Source organism: Neopelma chrysocephalum, unplaced genomic scaffold, assembly GCF_003984885.1.
Source record: "Neopelma chrysocephalum unplaced genomic scaffold, ASM398488v2 Primary Assembly neopelma1_91, whole genome shotgun sequence".
Taxonomy (NCBI): domain Eukaryota; kingdom Metazoa; phylum Chordata; class Aves; order Passeriformes; family Pipridae; genus Neopelma; species Neopelma chrysocephalum.
Genome location: NW_020897753.1, coordinates 5064200 through 5082215, shown reverse-complemented (window position 1 = coordinate 5082215; position 18016 = coordinate 5064200). Strand labels below are relative to the sequence as shown.

At 40.7% G+C, this 18016-nt stretch overlaps 2 long non-coding RNA genes across 2 annotated transcripts in view; one reads left to right on the top strand and one right to left on the bottom strand.

The window, feature by feature from the left end:
- LOC113972344 overlaps positions 1-324 on the top strand; it is a 257652-nt gene extending 257328 nt beyond the window's left edge. Inside the window, exon 13 of the long non-coding RNA XR_003535859.1 lies at positions 238-324. This is a non-coding gene — a long non-coding RNA (uncharacterized LOC113972344). The remainder of the gene's footprint in view (positions 1-237) is intronic.
- Positions 1-18016, bottom strand: part of LOC113972345 — a 155782-nt gene that overhangs the window by 34783 nt on the left and 102983 nt on the right. Inside the window, exons 5-9 of the long non-coding RNA XR_003535861.1 lie at positions 15059-15215; positions 13440-13549; positions 4324-4480; positions 3045-3141; positions 2468-2555 (exon numbers count right to left, since the gene is read on the bottom strand). This is a non-coding gene — a long non-coding RNA (uncharacterized LOC113972345). The remainder of the gene's footprint in view (positions 1-2467; positions 2556-3044; positions 3142-4323; positions 4481-13439; positions 13550-15058; positions 15216-18016) is intronic.

Here is an 18016-nt window from a genome sequence, read left to right as displayed (position 1 = left end):
CAGCATTTAAAAAAAAAAAATCTGTATTTTTCAGGGCTGATTTAAGACCTTTAGGAAATGATGAGCCCTGAGCTGAGAACTACAAAGTGAGTGCCAGCCTGCACAAAAGCATGAGACATAAAGAGGGCACAGCAAAAAAATGTGGGCAGGGACATACAGAGCTACCAACGTCTTCAAACGCAAGATCACCATAATCTGTCTAAATTATCTTATCTTTTCTGTGTCTTTTGCTTTTAGGACTAAACTCCAGTTTTCCTGGCCCATTTTGCACCAGTCTTTTGTGTACAAGAACTACAACTCTGGAACAAACAAACAAACAAAAAATAAAATAAAAAAAGCAGCCTGATCTAACCCAGAACAGTGAATGGACATTGAAACCAAGCTGAGGATGCCTCAACCTTGTAAAACCTTTTTCTCTCATCTTCTGAAGAAGAAATTCCTCTGGAGTCTTCCTCAGTTAGTCTGAAATACGCTTCTGCTGGTCAGGAGTGAAATATTCTTATGAGCTTTTTGTTTTTCTGCTGGGCATCAGATAAGACAGTCTTTGTCCCAGCTTTTACTGGAGCTCCCAGTGTCTCTTTTGGGAATGATTCTGTGTGTTCAGGAAGTGGCTGGTGAGCACAATAAAACCTGTATGACTCTGAGATGGTTGTTCCTTTGTGCATCAATGTCTCACAGACACCAAGGTGGCATATTCAGCTTTTAAAGACGTGCTTTTCCCTGGGAGCTGCACGAGGACATGGAAGGGTGTCTGACTTTCTCCTGTGTCCAGGTAGTGGTCAGTCAGGTGAGAGGGACAGCATCAGACAAACCCTCTCCATAAGTAAGTGTATACCTGATGAAAATAGGTGTTTGAGAACTGGCCTTCAGCTCTCTCACCATCTTTCAATGCTTGCAGAAAAGAAAATAAGACAAAAAACCCCAAGCCAAAGATGGTTTATGTGCAGCTCAGGAAGCTCTCAGCAGTGAATGTGTCTGTGATTTAATAACACATCTACCCAAAACGACACTTCTAATATTCACTGAGAGAAAGAAGGCAGAGCAGTGTGGGGCAGAACCAGCACACAAGGCACTGCTATTGCAACAACAAACAGCTAAACTACCACGTATTTATTTTTCAATATGCACAATTGTTGGAATTGGAGAATGAAAATTATTCCTTGACACACTGATGGAACCATAGAAAGCCCTGTGCTTCCCCTCACTCCCATGGTCCTGACAAGAAACAACTCACAAATTCTAATAAATAGAAGATAGAAATAAATACTTTAACTACTGGCATCAGGTTGGAATGGTTTTCTGAATCGGAAAGTGCTGCTCGTACATCTTCCTTATTTCTACACCCTGTAATGGTGGCTCTCCAAAAGTCAGAGTCAAAGTGAGATAGATACTACAAGGATCACAGACACTACCCTGGGAAACCAAGTATCAATGGTACATCCAGATTTATGGTAGGTGATGGCAGTAAAGTGAAAGCAAAACTGTTTGCACAGTCTGTATTGTTGCCCATTACTGTGTATTTGCCCTTTTTTCTTGCTTAGCCACGGCTGAAAGAATGGAAAATTGTACCTTCTGTACAGTATTAGGAGACACTTACTGATCGTAAGGTCAATCAGACTAGTTTAGCTGCTTGAGGTATTTATGGCACAATCACTCAGTGTCTTTAAGGAAAGGTTAGATACATTTATGGGAAAGGTATTTTGCAGAAGCCTTCCTGTTTCATAGAGGTCTTGGACAAAATGACCCAGGAGGCCCCTTCCAAGTCTATCAAATGTGGTTCCCTGATTGATGCTGTTTCCCCCCAAAGTCTTTTCAAAACACAAAGCACTGTTATAAAATTTAATATGATACACTATATAACTTTAACACAATGCCATTTTCTTATAGGAAATGGTTTGCTGGTAGCGCAGGAGCCTCGTGCAAAAGGAAGGAAAGTAGGAAAAAAGAAATTGCAGTGCAGTTTCTCTGCCAAGGGATATCGACTGTAACATTTACACTGTATCTCAGTATGGACCCTCAGCTGTGCAGGGGGACACCAAGGCATGAAGGGATATCAGTAACCCGGACTGTGGTATATATTTCTCCAGAAAAGCCCAACAAGGCCTGAGGTAATTTTCTATGCTGTGCAATAAGCATTCCCTCAATGCTGCAAAGCAAATGGACATGGAGATCTCCTTGTAAATCACTGCCTGGTGCTGTAATTTGCTGAATGTTTCCTAAGTTTACTATTTTTTTTTATCTTTCAAACCATTCACATATTTAAAAGTTGAATTCATGTTAATGGATTTTTTTTTAATTTAAAAAAAGCCAACCAGATTCTCTGGGTCATTTGGTTGAGATGTTCTGGTTGGCCTCCACTGCTCTGAACTAAGTTTTATGTTCTCACAGGCAAAAAAAAAATAAAAATATATATATACCCAGAACTTTACTGAATTGGAGTTTACTCTCAGAACCATTTTATACAAACCTTTTTATTTCCACTCCAGTTGATTTGGTTAATGGACAAACTCCTCTTCCAAAGAACAGCTCCCAGTCCCCGTATTCTTGGGACACCCCTGACAGGAAATAACATCCATACACAGACACTCCGAAGCCCTTTAAAGTCTCACAAATGTGAGCTGTTCCCTTTTGCAGAGCAGGCTGGGATTAACTCTTTTATTAACCTTCTAACCTCATCCATGAGAAAGAAAAATAGCCACACACACCCCTTTTTTTTTTATTTGGAAGCTTGCATCCTTCTTTATGTAAACATGCATGTGCTCACACCAGAGACAGGAGAAAAAAAGCCCATGGAAAGCTCCCTTACCATGAGGAGCTCCCCAAAACCCCTCTTGGGCCCTCCCATTATATTGTACTCAGTGTCAAAGTTTGTGTTTTCATTGGAAGACATTTTCCCCCTTTACCATAAGGCTTGGGTCTCTCTATTTGAATCATATTGGTAGGAGCAAATAACAACCTTTTCATTCTTTTCAACATGTTGCATCAATGTATTTTCCTGATTCCTGTGTCAAAGAAGTGACTTTTAGCAAAATGAAAAATCTGACCTGGCTGTAATCCTGACAGTGCTCCCATTGCTCATCCTTAGCTCCATCCCTGCATTGCAGTGCAGAGAAGACACTCACGTCGGAATAGCTCTTCTCACTGGAGACAAAATGGTAAAAATTAGCCCCAGAGAGTGACATGAGCAGAAATTTCAAAGGCAGGAAAATTTATCTCCTGCTCTTTGTCTTACAGTGTGGTGCACTGTAGTGGTTGGAAGATTTAGCTTCCAAGCATCCCATCTATATAAATCCTACTGGACAACAGCTCTCCGGCTTCTTTTTTTAGGGCGGTTGAGCTCAGCAGCTGGAATCTGCCAGAGAATGAGGGTCGAGGTAAGGATGGAGAAAAACTTTCCCCTAGATTTCAGGTGTTGGTCAAGGGTCAAGATTAGGAAACAGCCAAAGCCAAACCAACCTCTCAGCTCCATCTCCTTGGTGTGTTGCATGAGGTCACAGCTATTTGACCGTGATTTTGGCCAAGCCCTGTCTCTCCTCTGCTGCAGCTCAGCCCATTAACAGCCCTGACAATACAGTCCCCCTAAATCTAAATCAAAAGCTCCACTTTAGGAGGCCAAGACACTTAAAAATCTTGAATGGGAAGGACAAGTGAGGGAGGTAAAATATCTCTCCCTTGTAAAGGCACCCAAATAAACCCACTTTGATGAGAAGTTTCCAGCTGCTTTGCTGGGTAAACAGACACATCACAGTCCTGACGTGCAGGGATGCCCTTCACCAACAGGCAGAGAAAAGAGGTGGTGGGAAGAGTAAGAGGCACCAAAATAAAAAAGGCGGGATCCAACTGCATTTTTTTACCTTCTTTGATCTTTGAAAACAGGAAAACCCATGCAGGATCAGGAATTTCCAACCTGGGCTGCATGCACCATTAATTGTGCCATGAAGCAGAGCTGGTTTGCTATTGTTGTCTTCTCCACAAGAATCTCTTTGGGGCTCAGGAACTCCATTTCCCAGTTTTCAGTTAATACTTCAATGATTATACATAAATAATAGTAATGATAATCATAACAATACCTGGCTTGCCATTATGTTGTACTCAGTCTTTGTGATGCCTCTCTCACGATAAAATCTGTGTATTAAACACTTTAATTGAAACTCTTAATAAAACAGAGGTATTTTCACTTGTGCAGTTCTATTCACATAACGATCACAAAGCACTTTACAGAATTAAATAAAAGTAGCCAGTCTGATCCTTCTGTAGAAGATTTTGTGCACCTCAGTAATGTATAACAAAGCTGCTCTGTAGACAATTAATTGTCAAACATACCGTATTTTGGGCTGAGCACCATCCAAACAGCTTGGGGGTTGTCCTTCAGATTGTTCTGAAAGTCTGTAATGCCACCACAAATGGCACAAGAGGGACTGGACGGTCTCACCAACTAGACAAGAGCAGGTTGTGAACCTTTGTGCTTGTATCAAAAGCCCTGGTTCAGAAGGAAAATAGAAAAAAAAAAAAGGTTATAATTTTCCTGGTTTAGGAAAGTCTTGATGTGCCATGGAGCTGAGTACTGAGCAGCCTCCATGGGGTCACTGAGAGAGGACAAGGCAAAACCTGGTGCTGCAAATTCTAACGCCAAATGGTGCCTCACAAGGTCTAGGAGGGGTCTCAAGCTTTGGGCCTCGTAATAGGTAGTTCTGGAGCTGTGAGATGGTGAAGGGCTTTGTTCCCTCGTGTATAATTGATAAATTACCATTGTTAGTACTAAACAATACTACTGAGCACAGAATGGAAACATGCTAATGCTTTATCCATCTCGAGCAATTCTGCTCTTGTGCTCATACTGTTCTTAAATGTGCTAGATATTTGTTTGATGAAACAATAAGTTTTAGAAAAGAGAAAAATAAGAACTTTAAAGATAATAAAAACCTTGACTGCATACTTTACGACAGGCAGCTGTGAATAAGCTTCAGTACTCTTTATTTTTAACATTCCAGATATGTAATTTAATGTGGGTCTAATGACAGTCTCGAACATACTGCTTTAATCGAAATTGTTCAAGCTCTGTTCTGTGACAAGGGCTCACAAGCTACCAGCAGGGTTGTCCATTTTCCCCATTTCTGCAGGGAAAAGAAAAGGGAGGGGAGGGGGACACTCTTGAACTTATGTTGCTATTGATGTGTAATATACAATAAAAAAACAGTTAAATTTCAATTACCCACAGGTAATTATAATTTTATTGTTTGACTGTACTACGGGGATTTTTGTAATTCCCAAGACTAATAATTTTCTGTAATTTTACAGGTTGTCAAATAAACTATTAAAGATTATCTTTGAAAAGGATTCTGCAATTGTAAGGACATATCATACTGTTCCTGTACATTATTAGTAATTAGAGATCCCTGGATAGTGAAATATCCGCACTATATGCTAGCTGCTGGATACCATATTTTCTCACAGCCTCCTGTAATCTTGAACCAAAGCTTTCAAACTTCTCAGCCATTGTAGCCTGAGTCACGTCCAAACTTTTATTAATATTCACTGTGCACTCATTAAGCAATTCTGGTGCATTCGATACGTTAAATCTCTGCTTCCTGATGGGGAAAAGCAAAGGCTTCCAGGTCCATCCTGGAGTAGTGGAAATAAACACAAAAGGACTAATTCTGAACTCTGTCCCCTGATGAGGACATGGGGAAGAAGCAACATTTATAGCAGCACAAAAGATCTGAATCTGTCCTGAATGCCTTTCGACAATGATGTGGCTGGCACAACAAGATGGAATTGTGCTCCCTGATTTTATCCTGAAAATAAGCGTAGATGCAAATATGCTTGGGATTAGCACTGGCTTAACTCAAGGAGGGGCAATGGGATGGGCAAAGCCCACAAAAAGCAAGAGATTTTGGGGTATTCCCTCATCCTCATCAGCGAGTCCCCCCTATATTCACTAGGACTTTGGTGAGGACTCCCCAGACCACTTTCTCTCCCACTCCAGAGCTCAACATCCACAGAGCTAAGGAAAGCAGGCAGCAACTGCTCTCAGGTTAGCTGGCAGCAGCCACGGGCCACTAGAGCAGCATGTGCTATGTGACAGCTTCCTTCATCTGTACATGCAGTGCTTGGTGAGAAACTCACAGCCTTACAGGGGTGTAATCCTGAGGAGGACCAGAGGAGGGATGAGCTGAGAAGAAAAGCAGACCCCAAAATGTTGCACAGAGCATCTGGGCACGGGCTGTGAGGGCAGAGAGTGTAAAACCACGCAAGGGGATTAGCAGCTGTAGAGATTGTTGATATCTCGCCTGCAGAGCCATCAAAGGCACCATTCTTAGCTGGCAGCATTTTTTTATTGCAGCTGCCCCAGGAGATAGTCATTATTTGTTTTATTGGCCTCTTGGATTGCTGTGTGGTGGAGGCTCTGTGCAGAGGGAAACTTCAGCACATTAAGATTTCCTTCTGGGCTGAAATCTTGGTTTCAGGACGTGAAGACTTTCACACCTCCACCCTTACTGGGGTTTGCACGTCCCAAGCAAGAGCATCATCCCACCACACTGGACACATCTGCAGGGAGGGGTTTGCCTTCCTCCTGCTGCCAGGAAGCCTCTGTGGCAGCTGCAGTGCTCAGCAAGGGACCTGGTGAGGGATTTCCCTCACACCAGGGAGCGTGGAGGGTGGATTGTGTTGGTTTTACGGCGGTGTGGAGCCGGTGGAGCAGTATAAAGATACGGGAGCACAGGGAAGGATTAAGGCCAATGGACTGCAGCTCTCTGAGTTCCTCTAGAGACAACTTTGATGGAATCCAATGTATTAAATCTGAGGAGTCAGTATAGACATATGCACTGAGCTCTCCTTTCCAAGGTCTGCTTGTCTTGCTGTCCCGTGCTCATCCTGCACGTCTGGGAAGGTGTGGGAAGAAGGATAGCTGATAATTTGGAGAGCTCTTCAATCAGTGGCATTTCCTGCTCCTCATGGCCTCTCTGCCTACTAACCCATCTCAATGAGACTGAGCCCATTACTCCAGATGATTGGCATTTATTATAAATGGAGGGGAGAAAATCCAAAGCCCAGAGAGAAGGCTCAGTATGTTTCTGGATAACAGATGATACCATATACAAATACACAGCCCTCTTTCCCCTCAATTTTGGTCTGTGTTTTGCCTGCTTAACACATTCCTTCTTGCAAGTAAAACACGTTCTGACAATTGAATAGTGAAAGCAATTAGAAACAGAATTAATTGATAAAATTAAAGCCCTGCTTTCCTTATGTTTGTCATATGACTACAAATATTGTCACTCCCATTAATATTAATTAATATAATTATCAATGTTTCTAATCCCTACACATTTTGTTGAAAAGTTACTCTTAGCTCAAGAATATAATTGTTAAGTCGTGGAAATGTTAAGTAGCAGCTAAGCAAGTCCAAAGAATTAATAGCAAACTGTAGTTTATCCAGGGATTAGACTTTTAGCAATACATAATCACCTCTTCATGTGTTCATCCACATAAAATACTTTCCATCCCTCACTACACTTCTGCCTACTTGTCCTTGCAGAGCACAGTTTTCAAGAATTAAAAGAAAAAAAAAAAAGAGAAGATAGTAAGTAAATATTCTTTGCAGTTGCACAGTTTTCTTCAAGGTAAGTCACTGCACTAAGAGTTATGTGCCCTCAGCTGAAAGCAATGTCAAGGTCAATTATCTCACACTGAAAGCCCTAATGCAAGAGACTTTTGTGATCAGAATAATATATGTAACATTGCAAAGCCTTTGTTTTGGGCTTGAGGAAAGCAACTCCACTCTCTCTAGGCTTCCCAACGCGTTGTGTCTCAGTTTTGAATGTCACAGATTATTCCAATCATCTGAAGGACTGCCTTGCCATGCTGCTGCCATTTGAACAGCTTTTCCTGTGCCGAGGGCCCCGGGATGTGGAGCAGAGCCTTCCTTCCTTGCCACCTGCCCGGTTCCTCGACGGACAGTCAGCAATTCCTGCCTGGCAATAGCATCACAGCAGTCGTTCTGCATGGAGTATTAATCAACTCTTTTGGAAAACAGCCAAAGTGCTTTAAAGGCCTTTGTTGTAGGTTGGAGGGGGTTTTTTTTGCTGCTAGAAGAGAATAATGTAATCATTTTGCTATTAATTTTTAATTGTATGTTGCCATGCTTTATTACCAATCTATACTGATTTTCCTAAGAGAAATGGGGATGCTGTGCAAGCGGTATCTGTTAGGAACATGTTGGGCCACACTATAAGAGAAGTGACAGGAAAAAGCTGTTCTTTAAAGTTATTGCAGTCACCTGCTGCTGTCTGTTCCTACAAGGTATCACATTAAATACTTATAAAATGTATGAGCTTAAGAAGATTCATGGAGAAGTGCCGCAGCTTTTCCCTGTTGTCAGGTGTTTTTCTTTGCTTGTTTTTGTTGCGTTTGGTTTCTTTCCTTTTTTTAATGGCCACCCTTTGCAAGGAAAAGTTAATTCTGAGAAATCTTTTGCAGGCAAACCAAACTCACTGACATGGATGAGATCAGCAGCAAGAGCAAGAAATACTTATGCATGAATTCTTCTTGGAAGACAATCATTATCAAAAATGCTAAGATTCAGCCCACTGATACAGCAGATACTGGTAGAGAAATGATTGTATCACTCCCTTGTATCCTTCATTTCATCTAAGAGAAAGCTGGCCATGAGGGGACAGGAAATCTTTAATCTCCATTTCTTCAACTATCTGGTTCTTATCAACCCACATTGAGCATGAGCCACACAAAAACTTAATGACGTGTCCTCCACTTAATAAAACAAATGCAAACAAAGCACAGACACTTCTCTAGTGTGAGATGGATTAATCACAACCAAATATTACATGGGAGCAAGTCTGAAAAGCAGTTCTAAAAAGGCAGCATGGCTGTAAATTCAGGAAGAAATCAATTAGACAAAAAAAAAAAAAGAAAAATTATGTAGAAAGTCTACACTTTGCAGGAGTCTAAGTGGCAGGAGGAGGGTTAGAAGGACACTTCATCTGTTCACCCCAATATTTGAATATTACCCTTTGCCAAGAAAAATCTTGGGTTTTTTTCTCTTGAATCCCTAATACTAATTATATATTTCTATACAATACTATTTGTATTATGTAATAAACAGAGAGGAGATTGTATCATGTAATATTCTATAATGTATAATCCCTATAAGAAATCACCCTATAATAAATGATCTGTACAAATATTTGTTCATACTTTTATTTTATAGATAGTAAATAATTGGTTAAAAGTATTAATACACATTTGCATAAAATAGTCATAATATTTATTAATAGCTAACTAACAAATTATTGATTATTAATAAATTATTAATGAACAAATAATTATCAATTAACAGCTAAAATATTGTTTGTTATTAATTATTATTAATAAAAAATTAATTGATAATGAATAGTTTACAATCTATTTATTGATAGATATATGTATAGAATATTTATTAATATATTTTACCAATTGTTTACTATCTATAAAATAAATGTATGAATTTATATCTTAGTTTAAATAATTATATAACACTATTTAATAAAATTTATTATATTTTTTGGCAAATATTGAAGGTTTCCATAATTTTTCAGACACCTGAGAAATTCCGGTGAGAATTTGCGAAGTTTGCACCCAGTTCAGTTGAATTAGTTTCAAAATAGATAAATGGGTGCTTTTCTTGAAAAAGAATTAGACACGTTAATTTTCAACAGAAAATTTCTACCTGATCACTTCCAAACTACAATTTTAGTCCTGGCATGGTCATCAGTCAAAAATGTGCCTTTGCCTTCTCCATATCCAGTTCTGCAGGATACCCAGGACTGGTTCAGGAAAACACTGAAACATTCCCACTAGGTCCAGTAAGCACCTTTTCCAAATAGTGATTCTTTCCTGAGCTGGGGCCAAGATAGGTCAAGTATAGGAAAACCAAAAATGCAGATAATGAAGCAACGTGCCCATAAATCCCCAGCAAATTAGAGATTAAACCTCTTGCACATCAGCCAGTCCAGTTGCTCAGTTAACTGTGGTCTTGTCCCTTTTTAGGTCAGAGAAAGACCCTCTCATCAGTGCCTTCTTTGAGGTGCTGACAATGCACTGATCCTCCCTGATTTTATGAAGTGTGTGGAAGGTGTCAAAGTGAACCATATTTTTGCTACTTCCTTCTTTATGGTCGAGAAGTTCTTTTTTTTTGAGCATATTTAACAATATCTGATGAGGCAAATCTACCTCTCCTGTTGGTGCAAGCACAGACACAGGGCAGTCTGTCTCCTTTGCATTTATCATTCCAGGAATTAGTTTAATCAAAGTATATTATTGTAAAACATAACATACAGTATGTTATTAATTTGGATTATCCTGTTGCTTCACAGCTTTGAAAAAATAAGAGAAAAAGCTATTGCATTTGCAGTCACCTTTGGTAGGGAGGTTCTGTTCCTCTGCGTATTTGAGATATTTCTTTCCATCTATTGCACCATCATGTCTCAGTTTCTGAGAGCTATAGATATTTATTCAGTGCCCTTCTATCTTGGCCATCGTAAATAGCTCCCTGATAACAAATCACACTCTCTGAGCATCATTTGCTACCAGAAAGGATCTTCAAGAAGCACATGCTCTGTGACACAGGATATCCCCTGCTTTGTTGTGAATGCCATAAAGAGTTTCACAAAATCAGCTTCCTTCCATTTCGAGGATAAGAATGTATCATCTTTGTAGTGTTACCACTTCTTACTGCCTGTTTAGGCTTCATACTTAGTCACTGCTCCCTTGCTCTTCAAATGAATGCTGCTACTTAAATACAGAGAACGGTATGTGCTCATTGAGAGATTCAAGGATTTCAGCTATCAATAGAGGCTTAATTATCTTCTGGTGGTGCTCAGGTACTCTATCGATGGCTGTTGTATAAAGCCAGCATAGAAGAGACCACTCACAGCTCATCATGTGCTCTGATCCAACAATTTAGAAAAAAAAAAAAAATGTAATGCATAATATTAACTTGCATCTTACTTCCCTATGTCATAACCCATCATGTAATGTTCTGTTATTTCGTGTCATGTCATGCATAACATGATGCAATGCAGTGTCACACTTCAGAAAATATTACTAAGTGAGAACTGATTCTTGTTATCAGTTCAGAATACGAGTCTCTGATCCAAACATATTGTGGCTTCAGCTGATGGGAAGGGATCAAACTGAGAGCTACGATGGGCAAATGTTTTTCTTCTCCAGTTTGGCCAGCAGATGTCCATTTGTCAGGCTTAGGTTCGATTGAAATTTCTTTGTCACGAGCGCTTCCTCTTGTAAAAGAAATAGTAATTTTATGGCAAGCCAAAAGCTGAAAAAAAGAGCCCTTGGAAATACATAATAAATGTATATTAGCAAGACAGAAAATTGGAAAATGGCCACCTGCCAGCAGCCACATAAATTTTGGAGGCAATGCATTTTTCTGCCATTATGCATTATCAGAGGAATTGCAAATATTTATTAAAAGTATTAAAATGGTGAGAATGTTAAATGTTTCCTTCAGTAGTGGAAATTCACAGTGCCACATAGCAGATAGGATATTCTGATACAATGTTTATTAAAATGACTTCATTTTATTAGACTGTCGTACACAATAAATGTGCAGGTACAGTTAACAAAAGATCTATTGTGGATACGGGAGATTTGTGAGTAACACTTCAAAAAAATAATCTCTTCTGAACTCTATTCATATAAAAAGCATGCTACAAACTTTCATTAACTTCCTTAGAACCAATTATTTTCTGAGCTTATTTTCTTTTTCTGCCACCCCACTGTATTTTGTTAGTCAATTTGTTTGCTTACGTTTTAATGCTTAACAGGATTAAATGCAGTTTATCTTTAATTTATATACAAGTAAGCGGAGTGTATACATGTAGCAGGCAACCAAATATTACCATTATTTTGGGGTTCATTTACAGGTCTAAACATGAATGGATAGATAGAATGTATTGGGACACCAGTATCTTTTCATCCATGAATAAAACATTATTAAAAGATCGGTGGGAGCTCCATAATATTGATTGCAAAGAAATCACATTCCAGTGATTCCAGCACATTTTCTGCTGGAATTAATTGTGGTGATTTTGTTCATAAGGTTCCGGCTGCAGCAAGATATGGACACAGTGAACACCACTGATGTCCCAAAGCCTCACAGGGCAACTTTTCTGGTTGGCTTTGCCCCTTGCAGGAGGGTCTGAGCACTGATGGGAAAAGCGGCACAATTCCTACATGAGCAGGTGATTTGAGGAAGTGAAGGGTTTAGGTCTGTGAAAAGTCATTGAATAATCAGCTCTCGGGACAGAGTTAGAAAGCAGCTGGATTAGAAGGGATACCTTGAGATAAACAACGATCACAAGATCTGAGATGAGATTGTTGCTGTTGGAATGGAAACAACACCACTTCTGTGCTCAGCAGTTCCCCGAATCAGCAGTGAAAGGAAGGAGTGAAATAGTGAAAACAGCAAAAGCTATTGCCTTCACAACTGAAACTGTCATCTTAGTAGCTTTTAAGAGTCTATTTTTTTTTTTAAGAAATGATCAGAGAAATAAGAAACCAGTATTGTTTGGGTTCTTTTTACATGAGGATTCCTCAATTCCTAGTAATCCATTAAGTAAGAGGTGCAATTGGAGTCTGTGTTGTAGGCAGAGGGTGAATAGATCAAAGTTACAAGACCTTAGATTTATGAAGAGCCTTATGCAAAAAAAACAAAAAACAAGCAAAACCAAACAAACCTGACTCTGAAAGATAAAATTTCAGAAATAAAGGATTTTTCTCTCTGCTTTTATATGGTGCAGTTTTATTCCTTTCTGACAAACATGGAGCACTGGAGAGGGGAGTAACTTTCATGAAAAATAACACTTTGATCCAGACACTTGGGAAGGATTTGTGGAATATCAAATGTGGTGCATGGGATTTAACACAAAATGTGTGTGTTGGACAGAGACCTTGGCCGCCTCACAGGTAGAGGCAAATCCTCTGTTGCCTTTGGTGGGGGCAGGTGTGACACCCCCTCTCTCCCTGCTGCAGAAAGGCAGAAACCAGAGCTGAGATTTGCTCTGTCCAAAGCACTTGGATAATTCAGTCTGTGCAAAAAGTGGAGTCAGCACTTCAAGCAAGGCAAACCCATTTGCTTGGCCAACCTTATTTAATATGAAGCATGTTTTATCTTGATTTAGGTGGTTGTTGTTCTTTAATTAAAGAAATTATAGGAGGTCATTCTCATTAGTTTAGAAGAGTCCTCACAGAAGGGGTTTGCACTGATTTAACCTCAGGGTAAGCTGGCACAACTTTTGCATGTAAATAGGATTTAACACTGGACATTTTGTGTATAATCCAGCTCTTCACTTGTGACATTCAAGGAATACTTGGAATACTGACTGGAATAAAAAGATAATGCTGATAAGCTGGGGTCTTACCGTGAAATTTGTCAAATGATCTGCGGTGGCAGCCCGGAGCCTCTGCACCAGCGGGGAAGGGACACCACGGGGCTTTCTGCTGGGGGCAGTCTAGGCAGCACTTCCCATCCCTGCATGATGACATGAGGAGATATTGTACTCAAATCCCATCGCTCACGTCTGGCCAGATGGAGGACTAGCTGAGGGGCACAGAAATTGGGCACTGAGAGGGGAAAGCGGGGTGTTTCCCCACTAGCCAAGGAAGCCGTGCCTTGGGGCCGGAGCGTGGCACAGGTGCGTGGTGGCAGAGGGGCCACCACTGCCATGGAAGGTTTGCTGTGAAAAGGAAAAGGAAAAAAAAAAAAAGGCAAAAAAAGCAGCGGCATGAGAAGTGCCAAGTGAATGACGCTGTCTTTAATTGGTACCACCAAGGGCTTTGTGCGGTCAGCACGCTTTTCATGTTTGTAATAGAATCCCCAAATTCGACTGATCTGAAGGGCATCTGACTGTTTTACATTAATCACAAGCTATACAGCAGAGGCTTGAGAGCAAGTGGGCAGATACCCTGGTGGAGTAGCACTAAGGAGCTCTCATTATAATCACCCTGCCAAATCAAAAGAAAAACCCTAAGGCTCCTAATAAAGGAGACCACTGGACTAAACAAATTGAACAAGTAGCTAGACATGCATGAGCTTCCAACTACTGGTGTCAATCACATCCTTCTGAGCCTCTGCTTCTGCTCGGTGCTCCGAAGCACACGCAGGTGAAACGCAGGCTCTATGTACAGGTGAGGTGCCAGCACACAGCCCTAGTGCTGGGGAAACAGGTACAGGTGCAGTTTGTAAAGGCACCTGCAAGAAGTCATTGTTAAACATTTGTCAAACCAGTACAGCACTGAGGAAACGGGCAGTGTGGATGGGGACACCAGCAGGCTCGAGCAGGAGGATGTCTGAGCAGGCTTTTCCATCTTGGGAGGGTGGGATGGCTACTTCTGTAGGTTCCAGTTCAGAAGATACCAAAGAAAGGCCTTGAACCTCACAAATTCGTGTGTCTTTAGGACAGGGAAAAGGTGCAGTACCCTGAAAGCCCTGTGCACTTCTCACCTTCCTGCACCTGTTGGTGGAAGTTATTATGTTCATTATATTCCCTACTGGAAGGCAAAAAAACAAAAAAAAAAAATTAAAAAATGTGGGTTGTTGCTTTCTGGAAAAATGCAGTTGGCACTAATGAAAGATCTCCAGAAATGGGAGAACAAGAAAATTCTAAGTTTAGAGGCAAACCTATTGTTTGGGGTTTTTTTTTAAGAAAAATGAGCCAGGTTCCTTTAGCTACCACCCCTCCTCAAAAGCCATCAGGCAGGAAAACAAGATTTTGAGGTACTCCCTCAAAACTCCAGAAAAAAAAAGAGTAAATATCAGGGAAGAAAAAGAAATAAAAATTACTCGAGTGACTATTTAGCACAGCAATCAGGGGAAATGAAAAAAAGGAAGGTTTCAGTAGGGAACAGAGGGACAAGGGATGATGCACTGAAGCATCAGGTGAAGGCATCAAAGGAGAGGTTTTATGGAAAGAAAATTCCCGTTGAAGAACTGGTGGCTAAAACACCGTCAGCTTTTTAAGTATTGGGAAGTTTTACCTACCTGCTTCGTGACCATTGTCAAACACACTGACTGTGCTGGGAGGGCACTGGTTGCTGTCCCCCTGTCACCATCTGAGGGGCTGCACCTCTGTATGAGCCTCATCATGGAGGAGGCAGAACTGGGGCTCCTCTTGCAGGTGTCCTGGTGCCTTTCAAACCTGGAAGGTAATATTTTGAGAAATCATCATTAAATGTAATCCTTACTTTTTTAATTAATTTCTCTTTTCCCTGTTGTTTTTTTCCTATTGCTTCTCTCTATGGTTTGTTTTTAGGTTTTTTTTTCCTCCACACTGTAATAAATCAACATATAAATGTAGTGGATTATTTCCACTTGGAATGTTGGAAGACAAATAGTACAAAAGATCAGTTTGGTCATTTACCATATTGGTTTAGCATGGTAATACTCATGGGTTTTTTTTCGTTTCTCATTTCAAAACTGTAAACAAATGCTGCAAGAACAGATCAAATACTGCCTACCTAAGACAGTGCCTTGTGCAATGAAAACATCAAACCTGGTTTTTGAAGGCCAAACTGCCCCTCCTTTACTTTTCGTAGGGAAAACGCAGAATTTTGAATTAGCCCGAAATTTGAAACTACATTTTTGCCAAGCAGCAAAAATGCAAAAATGCACCCTTAGCACCAGATGCACCCTTAGCCACGTTAAATCACAAACACATACACACATGGAGATGAGGAAAATGCACATTAAATATGAAAAAGTATTCCTTTCAGGCAGAAGATAAACAGCCCTACTACAAATTAGCTCTCGGCCCCGTCAGGTGTGAATCTCTCTTGTCAATACGTACCAAATTCCCTGAGATAGAACCACATGGTCATGAATTTTATTTCTCTCCTGCTTAATTCCTAGTACCACTCTCCCTTGTGGATTTACTCAGGGATGATTTACAGTGGGAAAGGTGACATTAAACACGTCATTGAGCATGCAAAGATGCTGCACTCAAAGCAGCATATGCTTGACTTTGTTAAAAGATGAATGCTGTCAACTCCACAGTGCCCACCAAGATCTGGCCTCCTTTTTCTTCCCAACAAACTTTGAGGAAGATGCAGACATGAGTCTTGACACTGAGAGAAATAAAAGTTAATGTATTCATGACATGATTTCACTTGCAGCCTGATTTAGCAATGTCTTGTCTAGTTTGGATCTGCTGTTGCTTTTCCTAATTTACTCATTGCACAAAGAAAATAAATAAATAAGTGCACTATAGTCTTATTTATCCTTCTTTGGACATTTCTTTACCAGGCAGATGGTCAATTAAGAGCACTAAACAATGACACTGTTTTCTCTGTAAACATTTTTTTTCTAATAGCCTAACAAATGAGAATCTGTGCTGCCATACTGCTGAATACCATCTTGACTTTCTAATTACAAAGAACTGTGTCTTGATAGTAACAATTACAGCTGTAACAATGATGCTGGTACTTGAACAATATAGTTGGAGGCAAAGTGCTTATCGGAATATTCACAAATAAAGGCTTACATTTATGCCAGCTCTGGAGAAGGGAGGTTAAACAGTTGGGGGTGGGGAGGTGCAGAAGAAAGGTTGAAAACATTGGTTTAGTAGCTACAGATGTGAGTTTGAATCCAATTACATGAAAGGCAAGGGGGGGGCGAAGCATGAAAAGATGCTGTTTCCTTCTGTTTGGCTAATCAATAGGTTAAAGGGTTAGTAAAATTAACATGTTAATAACATTCATTCTGCTATTTATATACCGGTCATAGTATTCTCAGAGAATTATGTCTTGTGAGCAATATACATATTATTATGCCTGCTTTTTCCCTTTTTTTTTTGTCTGAGATGGTGAAATGGTCAGTATTTTTTCCACCAATGTGATGGAAATTAGCATCTCAAGTCTCTAATTTACCCTACTTTTCTTATTTAACTTCTTAAATCCAACTCTTCCAAGATTTGGGTGGGTTTTTTCCCTTTTTTTTTAATGAAAAGTTCCCTCTACCCCAAAGAAAAGGGGCAGCACAGCCCCTGAGCTCAGCACCCATCCCCAACACTGATGTCCCAGGGGAGCACGTTGGCACCAGGTCGCCATCACAGAGGGAACAGGTTCCTTGGAGGAGGCTCAGCTCCTTCCTCCTGCTCCTTTGTCCCCCTCTGCACCTCTGGTGCCACAGGGCCCCCCACCCCTTGGCACTGCTCTGTGCCCACAGGCAGGATGGCTGTCGCCTCCTCCGCTCCTTCCCTCGCTCCCGCTCCCACAGCGCTCCGCCCGCTCTCCGAGCCGTAATTTAGCCCACACTTATTAATCAGTGCACATAATTTGTCTCTAATGCTGTCAATTTAAGATGGCAACCTGACTTTTTTTTTGGAGGGGGCAGGGTCAACAATTTAATGAATCTCGTCTGCATTTTAATTCAGACCTAATAATCTGCCTCTGGCAGTTTTCTTAGAAAAGCACAACGTTTTCCAGGATTTTCTTTCATCAAATCCAGCACAATGGGATGTTTACCTTCCTGCCTTGGATATGCTCAGCCCAGGGTAAGTCACACACCGACCTACCTTAATCAAACTGGGACACGGACTAAATCTACTGGTTTGGCCTTTGAAGGGTTTTCCTGGGGAAAAGAGAAGGAAAGAAGGAAAGCAGAAGGAAAGAGAAACTTGGAGCTGTGCAGTCCCTTTTCTGCACAGACTGGTGCAGATTGTAGGCAAAAAAACACTACAGACTTCCATGGTTCGCTGCCCCTCATGGAATAACTTCACAAATGGTTGGAGCATCCAAGAAGTGCTTTCTTTATTTACTCCTGTGCTTTTCTTTTTGTCCTTCCTACAGTAAAGTCCAGCAGGAGGGAAAAAATGTACTGAAAGGAAAGAGGGGTGCAGAAAACTCAGTCCTCCTGATGAAGCAGCGTGGATGAGTTTGTCTAACTGCCGTGGCAGGAGGCTGGAGCCTGACGGAGCAGCTCAGCGGCCTTCCCTGGGTCAAA